This window comes from Adiantum capillus-veneris, chromosome 5 (genome assembly GCF_014529385.1).
Source record: "Adiantum capillus-veneris isolate H3 chromosome 5, ASM1452938v2, whole genome shotgun sequence".
Taxonomy (NCBI): Eukaryota; Viridiplantae; Streptophyta; class Polypodiopsida; order Polypodiales; family Pteridaceae; genus Adiantum; species Adiantum capillus-veneris.
The window spans coordinates 87,973,942-87,988,870 of NC_140935.1; the positions used below are offsets into that span (position 1 = coordinate 87,973,942).

Here is a 14,929-nt window from a genome sequence, read left to right on the forward strand (position 1 = left end):
GCGTGCTTCAACAGCTGCGTGCAGTCGTTTGTGTGTGGGAGAGTTCAACATCAGCTGTAGCCGTAAGTTACTGTTTGTGCGTAGGTCTGCAGCAGCTTTATACCATTGCTGACCAGCTGGCAGCGCTTTCGTGAGTTGTTGTTTACGCGCAGTGTCTGCAGACAGCAGGTTTCCACCATGGCCGACCAGCTGGCAGTTGATTAATTTGCTGCGCTTTTAAATTTGAACATGCCTTATAATAAACAATGCATTACTAACCATTTTTTGTTGTCTGTGTAGTCAGTTCTTTGCGGCATCTTCAATCGGAGGATACTTAAAGTTGTGTCCGCATCTACAGGTACTTATAGTTTGATGCTTTGCTCCGATTTATGAAAGAAAATGCTTAACCTTGATTTTTAAACTACACATCCATTCATTCTCTAAACGATAGCGTTGTATTTTAACAGCAAAAGAAAAATGCTTAACCTTCTATTTTTAACTACATATACTTTATAATTATTATTCACTCTCTTGCAATTCTTTCCTTTGCTAAAAAATTATCATTGAATACATTGTGTCTGCCAACGAGGTAATCGTCATGAGTGCGCAATTTTCATTCCACATTCCTAGACGGGCTAGGGGATCGGGGAGGGAGGAGCAAGGGGGGATTCATAGGAGAGGGTTCCATGCACACAACTTCCCCAAGATACATTCACTTCAATGTTGACTGATCCAGAATGGGAGACTTGTAACCTTGGGGATGACAATGGGTCACAACCTTTGGGAGGGAATATTCCAAACGAGACCTTCAACGAGAGCGAAAATAATGAGACCGTTGGGGGGTATCTCAAAACGTGAACTTGGAAGGGGGCAGTGATCATCTTGAGACCGAAGGCAAGAACGAAAAGGGTGTGAAAAGAGCGCGCTATGTTTTGAAGGACTTGTGGACTGAGGCCTCCATTTATGCTCTTATAAAACATTTTGAAGAGCGGTGGTGTCATGTCAACAAGGGAAATTTTAGAACCAAGGATTGGGATGAGGTTAGAGACCAACTTAATAAGGAGGTTAATGGGATTTATACCAACGAGCAAGTCAAGAGCAAAATTGACACAACTAAAAAAAAAAACATCGAAAAGAGAAAGCAAAAGGAACTGAAACTGGTGGGGTTAGGTCATCATGGGAATACGTTGAGGTGCTAGATACCTTATGGTCATTCACACCTCGTTATGTGGGGATACCTGGTGGAGTGGACACTGTTTTTCCGACCCTTACTGCCAATGAAAATATTGAATAGTACTCCTTAGGTGGAGGGTAGTACTAGAGAACCACGTGAGGAGGTTGATCAGGGCCCTAGGATAGTGGTCAAAGAGGGCAAGGTAGGGGGTGTCCCAAGTGTGAAGCTAGGCCCCAAAGGTGAAGGAACCAAAAAGTGCATCCCTTTCATCAGTGTTTAAAGCCTTTGGGATGTGATAAAGGGAATTTGTGATGCAATGCGAGATGTGGAAGCTACAAAGCATTGGGAGATGAAAGAGATTGCGAAGATGCAAATAGAGGAAGAGACAGAAAGGATGGATATGTACATGCGATATCAAATGGAGATTGCAAAATTGTTTGCAAAGCCAAAGGTAAAAAAAAATGTTCTTATTTTGAGAGAGAGAGAGAGAGAGAGAGAGAGAGAGAGAGAGAGAGAGAGAGAGAGAGAGAGAGAGAGAGAGAGAGCATTGTGATGAAGTATTTTAAATGCTTACTTGTAGGATGGCTAAGAAGGATGGACTCTCATTCTTAAGTCTCTTTTGGATGGAGACCATGCGTCAATTTCTTAGGGATAATTTTATTGAGCATGATGTTCTCTTTGATGAAGTGTACAATGCTTCTTTATCACGTTATTTAGTGTGCTTTGCATACTTCATTTATTGTTGGGCCTCATTGCTTTTGATGCTTGAGGAAGGTTTAATGGGGGAGGGCATAAGAGAATGGTGGTGTTTTCCTAGACTGTGACATCCTTTTAGCGTTGGATTCACTTTACACTTTTGGAGTGAAGCTAGGTTGCAGTGCCAACATAGATATATTATGTATTATCGCATGTCCTATGAAGCCTTCCATCAATTGAAATGCATTATAAAACCCTACTTGTCATGTTCGCAAGATGGGGGCTTCGTAAGGTGAGAGCCAATCCAAGCAGACCAAGCATTAGCATCTGTATTGTGAAGATTAGCTCATTTGGCTTATTGAAAAATAAGCGGCAAATCCTAAGAGATTTGAAGGTTGCTTTGCCCTTCTCTCCTTCTGTAGTCCTTGCGCGTTGTGTGTTACACAACTATGTCCAACTCCAAGGGGAGGTGGAACCCAATGATCAAGTTGATCTGCACCCTAGTGGTGAACAACCTCTTAGATGGAGGTCCATGAGTCGTTAAAGTGCAATGGGTTTGCAAATGATAAATGCACTATTCAATGACTTCATGAGAAGAACAAGGGTGACAACTGTGCAGGTAATTTTGAATGCTTTCTCTTGAGAGTGCGTTGATTACAATATAAGCATTGTAACTTGAGGTATGGTTTATTTTGTAGGATACCTGATGGTCACATTGGAGGTATGTTTGCTCTATGTTTTCATTTGAACAAGCTTCTTTTTTCTTCTTGTGTGTTTGCATGGGTGCATGTATGCATGTGTCTGTCTGTTATGTTTGTGTTTATGTGCTTGGTTTTTATTTTTGTGCTTGTGCATGTATGCATTGTGTGTATGTTTGTCCATGCATTGTGTGTTGTTGCTTGTGTCTTCATGTGTGCATCTCAAAAAAAGTGGACAACTTTTTGAGATCATGTGTGCATAGTCCACATCATTGAAATGGGCTCTCAATGGCAGTTCATAAGCCTGTGGAGGGGCCAGGTCCAATTCGCGGGTGGTCTTTGATGAAGTGGTCTCCCCCCGTAGCATGTGTCTAAGCAACTAAAAAAATTAAAAGGAAACACTAGGTATTGCATGAAGTTAATACTTGGTATTTGCTTGTGTATGTGATGTTCCATTTTGACCATCTTATTGGCTGGCCGAAATTATGTGCTCGTGCACTTACCTCCGCGGGTCACCCATGGCTGGCCGAGCTTATCCAAGAAGTTTTGGACAAATTCTCACAATATTTCCCACATAGTGAACCTGAACATTACGAGCTTCTGTGAGGGACGTGCCGTATACCTAGCTAGGTATGCAGTGCCTCTCGAGCATAAGCTCATGATGTTATGCATTGTATGAAAAACACTAAGAAAGACTCCGTTTGAAAATTTCTAAATCTTTTTGTGTATGTGCTCATGCACTTTTCCTCCTCGGCTTGGCTGGCAGGACTTATGTGCTCATGCAATTTTCCCCTTGTGCACCTTTTAGGTCAAGTGACCTTAAATTGGGTCACTGTATTTATGTGCTCAACGTTGTGGGTGGCTGGAGGAATATTCTAAGAATTTTGTGTGTGAACCATGGGTTGCCTGAGACGCTTATGTGCTAAAGACATCTCTCTGTGCATGCAAGAGACACGGATCTCTCTCTCTCCCTCTCTCTCTCTCTCTCTCTCTCTCTCTCTGTGTGTGCATGCAAGAGACACGTCGGATGTCTCTCTCTCTCTCTTTCTTTCTCTCTCTCTCTATGTCTCTCTCTCTCTCTAGCACAGATTCTATCAAAAGCATGTTCCATGGCAATCAAATAGCCACCACAAGGCAGTACTGGTCGAGCTGAATTTCCCATGGTGTCTTGGTGGAGACTGGTTCGATGTAGGTGCAGAACCTTAGGACATCTCTCTCTCTCTCTCTCTCTCTCTCTCTCTCTCTCTCTCTCTCTCTCTCTCTCTCTCTCTCTCTCTCTCTCTCTCTCTCTCTCTCTCTCTCTCTCTCTCTCTCTCTCTCTCTCTCTCTCTCTCTTTGCACAATAGCAAAAGAAAGCATGATGTAACGTTAGCATGAGACTACTCCACAGGGATACAGTGAAGAAGCTTTGTGTTGTTTTTGTCCTCAACAATCTTCTTAACTACTTTAGCTCCTTTCTCTGTGTTAACCTTCTCGGCGTCATCTATATCGTGGCTTTTTTATAGCAAAGACACTATGGTAGGTTATGAGTAGAGATGAGTTCAACATTATAAGGGGTATGAGCCTCCCGGAAACGGCCACGGGAGGGGACCCCCCACCTAGACACGTTAGCCCCACTCCACTCACTCGTGCTCCGTGGGGGCTCCACGCAAGGTTCCCCAGGGCACGCTATGACCCTCCTTGAGTGCGGGGGAGCTTGGGGCTACGTGGGGCTAGGGACCCGGAACGCGAGACCCTCGGAACACACCACGGCCGCGGACCCACAGAGCGCAACGCGACTCGAGCCGGCCCCGACCCGAGCCGGGCTTTTTGAAGGCAAACGCGCCCACCACGCACCTCCACATGACGCGCCCAACTCCGGGCCGTCACAAGCATGTTGAAGGTCGGGCTAAACGCCAAAACCTCATTTTTCATTTGTATCACTACCAAACCCTGTTTTATCACTGCTAAGCACTCACTTTTGTTTCTTCACAGCTGAAGCCTCAAATCTCAATTCGGAGGATCGCGGACACCTGAAATGAAGCTCTCTTTGTGAGGCTCATCGTTGGAGCTATCAGAAGGGCTCTTAAAAATAGAACCTTGCAGATGGAGGCACCGCTAGCAGTTTTCCTCCTCGCCTTGGAGCTATGGGCAAATAGGGCAAAGAGACGAAGGGTTGATACGAGCAAAGAGGGGCAGATAAGGAAGAGGCAAAGGTAGAGGAACATGTGTAGGAAGCGAGGTGAGTGGAGGGAATCCTCATAGATTGTAGTTGAAGCATAGGGGGAGAAGAGCGCCTGATATATATCTCAGGGGGGAGGAGAAAGTAGGGGAGAGAGGAGAGAGAGTAGAGAGAGAAAGGCAACTCTCTAGCCTTTCTAGAGACACGATCTCATGAAGATTCCTTTTAAAGAAATCCACTTAGAGTGAGGTATAACCCACTTAAAAAGATAGTATAACCCACTTAAAGGAGAAGTCTTTTTAAGATAGTTGCTAAAAGACGATGGGAGGGAGTCATGGAAAACATCTCGAAGCCAAGGTGGCCTCAATATATGAAGATATTTCTGTGGAAAGTGATGTGGGGTGCTCTATTGATGGGCGTACAGATACAAGAAAGAGGTATCGGGTTCGATCGTTGCTTGGGGCGCAGAATAGCTAGTGAAGACCTAGCCCACCTTTTCATGGGATACCAGGCAATCAGGGGCATGGCTGGGAAAATATGCAAGTGGATTCAATGGACATGGCAAATTAAATTCTTCAAGAATGATTTGTTCGTTGGTAGTATTAGGTTGGGAAGTCATGCTCTTCTTGTCTGCACTCAAATAATCAGGTTCTACTTCTTGCACCATATTTGGCAAGCACCGCCGCTGTCGGGGGCTTTGTGTTTGAAAGGTGAGTTGGGAAGGCACTAGGCCTCTGGCTGTGAGAGATGTAGTGAGGAAGAGAGTTGCAGCAGACACAATTAATGGAGACAAGGCTTAAAACAGACATCTTGAACCAAATACTAAAGCTTGATAACCCAAAAAAGATAATTAATAGTACCGCTACTTAATCAAATGTTAATGGAGGAGTTTATGCTCCTTACATGGTTTAACTTGCCTTAATCCAAGTGCTAATCAAGAAAATCAAACTTCAATGATTGGCCTGCCAAGCTTTCTTGGCAAAGTTCCTTTCCTTTGTTCAAGGTTGAGAGAGAGAGATTGATCTTCTCTTCGGTTATGGCTATGGGAGCTTGTTGCATGAGAGTTGGTTAGGGAGTTTAGCATTGGCTTAGAGTTAGCTTAGCAGGCTACGGATTCCAATGTCTTATGGTGACTTAGCATAGGATTAGAATGGCTTAGGAGGGCTAGAATTAGATTCGAATGGCTAGGGAGGTTTAGCTTAGGATTATGATGGGTTATGGAAGGTTTGATTTCGGATTCGAATGGGCTTAAGAGGGATTATGATGGCTATCAAGATTTGATTAGAGTGGCTTAGCAGGGTTAGGATTTGGATTAGCTAGAGGATTTGGCTTCTATGAGTCCAAAGAAGAAGGAGAGGGCCGCCTCCTCCTTTTTTATAATAGCCGACTTTGGGAGCTGCATGAATAAGTGCCCCTACTATTCTCGGCCAACCCATTAGCGATATCACTAATGGGCACGACCTCGAGAATGTGGTAGTTTGTGCCTTCGACCAACACGAAATCGAGCGGTGATCGGGCCGAATAGGTGCACCATGGCGAGTAGGTTGTTTCTCGTTTCTTTAGCATTGTCATCCGATCCATGTGTTGCTCCTCGCGAGCATCTTTTTCCTCCCCTGTGCTGTCGTTGGCTGCCTTCCCATTGCTTTTCTTTTCATTCACACTATGTTAAAGGAAAAAAAATCCCTTTGCTACCTTTGGACGGCCTTGCTTTCTTGGGCGGCCATGCCCCATTGATTATGGTTATGGGCAGTGCCTTAGTGGGCAGCTTTAAAGTGCCTTAGTAGGCGGCCATATAGTGGCTTTTTGCTTCAAAAGGGCACCACATTTGGAACGCATATCGGGCAAAGCATCGCATGTAGTATGTATAGCGGCCTTGGCCAAGGCATTGCTAGCTAAAGTTTCCATACTCAAGCTCATCAAGAACTTAACATACTGTCGTAAAAGGCACCACATTTTGGCATGAATACCCGTCAAGCATTGCCGATCTCAACAGTTTTTGGCATACATCTTGGCCAACTTCAATAAGACATATCTCTGCACTCTGGATCTCGATTGACATGCTATCAACTCTTGCTGACTCCATTCTTCACACACTTTTCATAAGAACATTGATAAGCACCCAAAAAAGCTTCCATGGCACATCTTCCAATCCAACCATTCCACCCAAAAACCAACCCTCGTCCCAACTTTGATAGTTCATAGCTTGCTACTCGGGACTCCGATTGCCAAATCGAAAAGATCGACAGGCTCCTCAAAGCGATCACTTCAAGCCCATGCATTCATATCATCTTTGACCCTTTATTAGCAGTTGCCCAATCCGGTACGGTTCTGCTATTGACTCAACTTCAAACTGAGATAACTTCCTATTTGTAGCTCCGATTGACGAGTCGCAAAGATAAGCCTCTAGAGCACTTCAAGTCCTACAATTCTAATCGATAAACTCGCAGCTATGAACACTTCAATCATACTCACTGTTAGCATTAACAAGACATCTTTTGGCCCTTAGAGCCGCATCTGGAATACTTTTAGATTAAAGTTGTCTTGTTAGCAAGCACTTATTACTGTTGAATAATCATGTAGGATTCAAATAAACCTGATTGACATCCCTTTGCTCATTTTATTATCATGGAAGTGGAGCTGTATGACACCGCGTGTTTGAGGGGGATCTAGCTGTGGCAAGCTTTTGTGAAATCGTACAAGAGAGCAGAGTGACGATCCACATGATTGGAGGCAAACAAGCCTCAGAGGACTAGGCTAGAACAATACATAACATCTTGTAATAAGTAAAGCCTAGGAGCACGAGTGGTTCTTTGCCAAGCAGAAAACTTGCAATCCTTTGACCCTCAAGGCTCAATTTGAGCTCGAGGTTGGTGTATATTTATTGTGAGTTTTGCAGAAAGAAAAAAAAAGATAGTTACTGAAAGTTGATTGCTTAATGTGAAAAGTAGTACAAGGTTGAACTCATTTTTATCCCTCGGGTATGAGGGATTTGATATACCGTAATATCTACAATGTTAGTTTTATGACCCAATTCTTAAACTTTTTGGCTTTCTAAAAGAAACCCTTAGTTTTGTGTTGGGCTAGGGAGACTTTTATTGTTTTCAGTGCATGATGGAGAGTTACCTTTCATTTGAGATCCTACCACATCTTTACTTTTCTTGAATTCTATTGTTTAAGAATGCTAAAATGAAGCTTCGTCTTGCATAATTTTAGTAAATTTTACACACACACATATGCTTTTTTTTGCATTCTATTGTTTTAGAATGCTAACGTGAAGCTTCACCTTGCATAATTCTAATAAATTCTATGCGCACACACACACACATGTATTATTAGTTCTTTTTATTTCATTTTTCATTTCACAACTTCACATGGCTTTACATTTCTTGCATTCTATTTGATTCCGGTCAGTGTTAACGTTCAAGAAAGTCTCTTTTATTAAGTAACTGCTGGTTGAGTTTCTTCCTCACAAAGAAGAAGACCGAAAATACTAGCAAATTTTTTGAGATTTGTAGAATTTTTGGATGACTTTCTCACATATTTCATCGGTTTTTCTTCTGTTTACCATGATTTGTAGCTAGCTAGTCTCGGTTTTCATTTACAGCTAGCTAGTCTCAATTTTCAATTGGCTCAAGACTAAGCTGAGGCACTCCTTTCCCAAACACTGATACTAGTTTAATTCAACCTAACAATTTTATCACTTTCTTATTGTTTCTGAAAGCCGCCGTGACTCTTTCACTTGTTATAATTGTTTTGACACAACCAAAAGCCCTAAGAGGTCCGAAGGATTTCCCTTTTCATGGGAAGGAAAAGTCGAGGTTCTATTTTCTATTTTGGGAAGAATAATTGGTCAACCTCTTATTTTTGCTTTATAATAGAACATCCATTTTTTTATTATATTATGAATGAGTCTCTCTTGATCAACTTTTTTTTTCTGGAACACCCAATTTTTTTATGAATGCGTCTCAATTAATGCCAGATTGGTAACTCAACACTTTCCTAGAATTATTGCTCGAGATACAAAGGAGGTTCTAAAGTGCGCTATATCCACAAAGCTAGCTTACGACTTTAAAAAAACTTGATATGCTTTTTTGAGGCTACCACTTTCACCTTTAGAACTTTGAATTTGAATAGAATTTTTAAACCTTACTCAAACCCAAAAAACATGTGATGTTTTTGGCCAATTTTCATGAAATTGGCATTAAATCACCATAAAACACAATTCAGTGACTTCTAAAGTGCGACATAGCTAGCATGAGTAGTTACAAAGGTGCTTTTGTGCTTTTATAAAATGGAAAGCCTATGTATTAGAAAGCTATGGTCTATTTACGATAAATTTTTTGTGCTAATTTGCTAGTAAGATTCCTATTTTTATGAATATCTTGGAAGTGTTTATGTAATCAAAAGGCAACTTTGAGCTTGTTTATGGAGTTCTCACTATGTAAATCTTCTTTCTTGAGTTGTTAAAACTATGTTACTTTCAAATTGCTAAATTTCACTCAACAATTTTGGTACATTTCAAGCTTAGATCCAAATATGAGTGTACAATTCCAATTTGTCACCAACTTCATAGGTTTATATACTATAGAAAAGGCCACAATGTGAAAGCAAATTTTATTATTTGTGTAGTTTTTATACTTTATAGGTGTGTTCCAAATTGTCTTTGAAAGATATGTTTTAATGCTTTCTATGTTTGAACATGAAAGTAAAGAAGCGAATTGTGTAAAATAGAAGCATTTCTAAAGATAATGATGGGTGTACCCATAGAAATATTGATGATAGGTCTGTTGAATGCCAAAAATGCACTTTCTTTGTACTTAACTCTATGTTCAAAAGTGAAATTCTGGGCCAACAACAACCATAGACTTTGGTCAATGACTCATTGATGTTTACGGGGAAAAGTAGGTTCATTGTCTAGAGAAATTTTTACCTTGTGTAAAATGGGGCTCATCTAGTAAATATGGTGTTTTTGGTCAACACTACAAGAGGTAATTCACATTAGCGACGCTCGCAGTGCGATGCTTAAAAATGAAAATCCACAGCGTCGCTATAAGCATCGCTATGGGTGCAGCTATTCTGTTTGTTGCATAATGACGCCCATAGCGATACTTATAGCGACGTCGATAGGGGTAAAAAATAAACCAAGAACGCCAGAAACTTAGATCTCAGATCTGAGTTTTTGGCGCTCAAACGAAAGAGGTAACGCTCTCTCTCTCTCTCTCTCTCTCTCTCTCTCTCTCTCTCTTCCCCCCCCCCCCCCACACACACACACACACACGAGGAGAGGAAGGAGAGCTAGGTATGTTCCTACCCTCTCCTCTCTCTCATGTTCCCTTCTCCTCTTTCTCTCTCTCTCTCTCTCCCTCACACACACACACACACACACACACACACACACACACATTGTGTCTTTGAAAGAAAGAAAGAAAGAGAGAGAGAGAGAGAGAGAGAGAGAGAGAGAGAGAGAGAGAGAGAGAGATAAATTAGTAAAGAGAGAGATATAAAACAAAGATAGAGAGAGAGGAGAAAACAAAGAGAAAGAAAGAGAGAATAAAAAACCAAAGAGATAGAGAGGGGAAGAAGACAAAAGAGAGAGGTAAGAGGAAAAAACAAAGAGAGAGAGAGAGAGATTAGGTTAAGATTAAATTAAATTTAAGATTATGTTAGATTACATTTAGATTTATGTTTATGTTGAGTTTAAGATTATGCTAGATTTAGATTTATATTAAATTAAGATTAGGTTAGATTTAAAATTAGGGCAAGATTTAAGATTAGCTAGCTATGTTAGAGTTAAGTTAGATTACATTTAGGTTTCAGATTTAAGATTGGATTAGATTTAGATTTATTCGGAGTTTAAGATTAGATTAGATTTAGATTTAACATTAACTAAATTTAATTTAGATTTAAGTTAGATTACATTTAGGTTTATGTTAGATTTAAGATTAGATTAGATTTAGGTTTATTTTGAGTTTAAAATTAATTAGATTAGATTTAGATTTATGTTTGATTTAAAATTAGATTAGCTTTACGTTTATTTTGAGTTTAAGATTAGATTAGATCTAGATTTATGTTCGATTTAAGATGACATTAGATTTAGGTTATATTTTAGTGCATGGCAATGAAGGCGTGCTGTGTCCAAAGAGCAAACACTATTTACACAACAATATGTACATTCCCATCAGAATTTGACACCTATTAACTTACACACTAATCATATTCAATTAGCCGCGAATCACTATATGTTCAATTAGGTTAGATTTAAGATCAGATTTTGGATTTAGTTTTTATATTAAAGTCTATATTCGGAATTAGGTAAAATATTAGAGTTAGGCGAACAGTGATCCCTCTCTTCCTCACTATGGATGCGACCTTAAGGTGGAAAGCTTTCAACGGAATGATACTCAGATTGGAGGCCAACATGTAATGTGCTAAGTAATGCTTTGAACGAAGATATGATGTGAAGAGATGTTAAGATGCTGTGAATTGCTACAGCTAGACAAGAGGCAAAGGGGTTTTGTCCACTACATGCAGTTTTTTGTAGACATGGGTATGTAGATTTTTTGTACCCAAAAATATAGGAATTGATAATAAAGACTAGATTATAAACTGGTGGTTCTGATCTCCGTGTACCTCTAGATCAAGGTGTGCGAGGATTGGAAATGACTAGAGAATGTGAGGTAGTTTACAGTGTGAACAAAGAGAGAGAGAGAGAGAGAGAGAGAGAGAGAGAGAGAGAGAGAGAGAGAGACAGAGAGAGAGAGAGACATAGAGAGAGAGAGAGAAGACGGAGGATGCCAATAGAAGATAAAATTTATGTTTAGGTTAGAAGGTTTTTACTTTCATTATGAGTAGTGACGAGGATGTGGGGCCGTCCAACCGAAACACCTATCTCTCAATTATGTCCTTGTAATCAATGCAAGCATGCTGTGCGGTGGACAAGACGTGTTTCTTTACAGCACGTTCGTGAATTTGGCGAGTTTGATCCATCTATTATAGATAAATTTATTGCCAATTATGACTCGTCGGACTCTGACGCTGGCCAACATGCAGCAATCTTGCAACCCAATAGACGTGTTCACAGGCACTTTGATCAAGCAGCATAGTGAGGTCACAAGATGTAGCCTCTGACGCTCGGAGGATGATCATGCAAACCACATTCCCAACGAGGCAATGTTTGAGCCCAAGATTGATGAAATGATCGAGACGATCATGGTTTGGAAAGGCTTATCTATGATGATATGAAAAGTGAAGCCGATACGCCATTGTATGATGGAGCACGTGTCTAGATTGAAGGCGCTCCTGGTTCTTCTTAACATACATGCAAAGTTTGGATGGAGTGACACTAACGTCACAACGTTTTTCAAGTGATTTATTACAATGTGTTGACTTTAATAAAACACTCTAGATGTATAATGATTTAATAGATTACTTACACAAGTGTACCACATTTGTTTTTGCTGTGTAGATTGCTCAAAGAGCAAATACTGTCAGTTGATAATGTGATGCCAGATTCCAAAGACAAAGCAAGAAAGATCTTGCGAAACTTGGGGATGGATTACAATTCGATACACGCTTGTCCTAACGACTGCATTCTTTTCAGAGGGGAATACATAGACATGGAAAAGTGTCCGAAATGTGATATCGACATTCATGAGCTTAAGATGGTTGCACAACCAATTGAAAAGCGCACAACAATGCGGTGAAGAAGTGACTGAGGAGGAGTGGGATTACTCTCGGGATTGCGCGACCAAGGTAAGTTTGCAATGTACGACTAGTGACTTTCGAGATGTTTGAACGGCCACTCATAATCTTTGTTGGTTGTAGTATAATTCATACACAGCAGCATGGTGTAAAGGTCGACATTTTAGGGTGGAAAGGATCGACAAAAAGCATTTTACTCAAGATTGTGGAATCATGGCAAAATTTGAACAGTCTAGTCAACGACGGTCTTCTGATGCAAATCTTGTGGTGGCGAAACTCACTTACTTCAGCACGCTACAAGCTTTAAGAGATTTTGAGGATCGATTATAGAGGATTTTTTATTGAGTTGTTCGACGTGCAATGGTTCAAGATAATCATGGAGGGTTGCAATGCTACCGTGCGTAGAGGAGAGTCTGGTTTCCTTGAGATGGATTCAACTAATAAATGGAATGCCCTAAGAGACACTTTCGTACTATCCGAGCTTTGTGAACAAGTAAATACGTAAATAGCTAACATCCAATTTAGAAGTTATGTGCTTGGAAGCTCTCATGTAAGTTATGTGGCTATGGAAGGTGATATTTCATCCTACAAATTCTGCATCAAACTGGTGGTACATCATAGAGGTAGCCCCTCGTAGTGCACGAACGTATGAGGGCTACCATGTGCCAATCATAGCGGCATCAATGGAGGAGATATAAGAAGATGCTCAGTCAAAAGCCGCTGAGGTGGTGTCAGACGAGCATCAAGCTGCTACTCTCTATGGGGTGTATGCAGAGGATCTTCAAATGAAACGAAGGACATCTGTCCAAACGGAGAGCTCTATATAGATATAGAAAGTTATTCTGAGCTATCCAAGGATGAGAGAGAGACCTCTTAAAACCATAAATATTGTATTTGAACAATTTTGCTCCGTTTTATAATGTATATTGTATTCTCTTGGCTTTTTGTCCATTCCTATCTATATGCATCATTGCGTCATTGTATTTAATCGTCATTGCGTCCACTCCAGGTATGTATGCTCCATGTATTTTCTCACAAGTAGGGACGACGAGCACTGCACTCCGAGTGCAATGGAGACTGAAGCTGCAATCGCGAAGGAGGTGTTATGGAATTGATATTTTATTGTTTATTGCAGTTGACAGGTGGAAAAGACTTGACCGAGTTAGGCTATTGCAAAAGGATATCATATTTATGTATATTTGATTATTCAAGTGCTCTTTATGAGCTTTGGCCATTTATGACCGGCTTTCCAATTTGTAACCAATTTGACCATTCAAGAAATCTATATAACAAATACGTGCAAGAGGGAAATGGTCACTCTTGCACGGGGGGAGATTGCACCTAGTGTCTGCGTTGCTCTTCTCATATCTCCCCTCTTCTCTCTCGTCATGCCAATGTAGCACTCCGCTCTAGGAGGTGCGCCTGCACGTGCTCTCTCAATCTCTCTCATTCTTTGTCTCTCTCTGTTCGTGTATCTTGCAATCATGCGACCACGTGATTGTGCCAGGTATGCCGATTAGCTTGTTTTATGCTGTTTATTGTGTTATTTTTAAGTATTTCGCAAGGCAGCCACGCTTTCGTTTGTAGTAGTGGTATCAGAGCCTAGGCTACGCTCCAAAGATTAAAGATAATCAACAGCTAAGTACCTTGTTTTTTTTTAATGTTTGTAGAGTTTGTTATTTGCTTTCATTTGTAGTAATTAGTGTGATTGAACAAGACAGCTAAGGGTCTTGGAAATGAAAGAGAATCACTTCTTTGTTGTCGTAATATCGTGATTAGCAATATAATTATAATAATTAAATATAATAACATATTAAAACTTAACGTTATGAGAATACTCATACAAAGAAGAGGTTGGATGATTAAGGCTATGTTATTTTGATTCTTTGTTTCATGATATAGGCATGCATGCATGCGTATTCTGTGTGAAAAAAAAAATGATGCTTGAAATGGGAACCTTAAATTACAAGTAGAATGAATACATAAAAATGAATTTTTTTTAATTAGCAAGCATGACAGGGCGATTGCCTCAAGATTCTTGATCTTGCATCATGCGTATATTGAGGGGGTGTGCAATATACGAAGTAATTGCATAATAAAATTCTGAAAGAAAAAACGCCTGAGCATGGTGCAGTGATAGAGTTGCCTTTCCTCATAGAGACGAATGAGGTGGCAGCGGAGAACAATTTGTACCCATTTTTATACCTCTCCTCCAATGGAAGTCTCTGCATTTTGCACATCGAGATGCAATTTTACTTGACTACGCCTCTGGGGTGGTGCTGAGGCGGTTTCCGACAAGGCCAATGCAGAGGTAATGATTTGTGGAGGGGATCGATTACCTACTCTCATGCACTAAGGGATGCAGTATGCAGTTATCGCATAGCAAGGCCATGCTACCGTTAACGGTAGGCCAGGTCCAGCAAAACTGTCACCTCAGACGTCGTTAGTGACGGCTACAACCACAATCCTTGACCACGCATATTTTTCCCCTGCATGATCCGCCTTTTCAGCTCCACTCCA

The 14,929-nt window shown here is 40.7% G+C and overlaps 1 pseudogene; it reads left to right on the top strand.

The window, feature by feature from the left end:
- Window positions 1–699: 699 nt before the first annotated feature.
- On the top strand, window positions 700–1,178 carry LOC147457689 (trihelix transcription factor ENAP1-like; annotated as a pseudogene).
- Window positions 1,179–14,929: the final 13,751 nt, after the last annotated feature.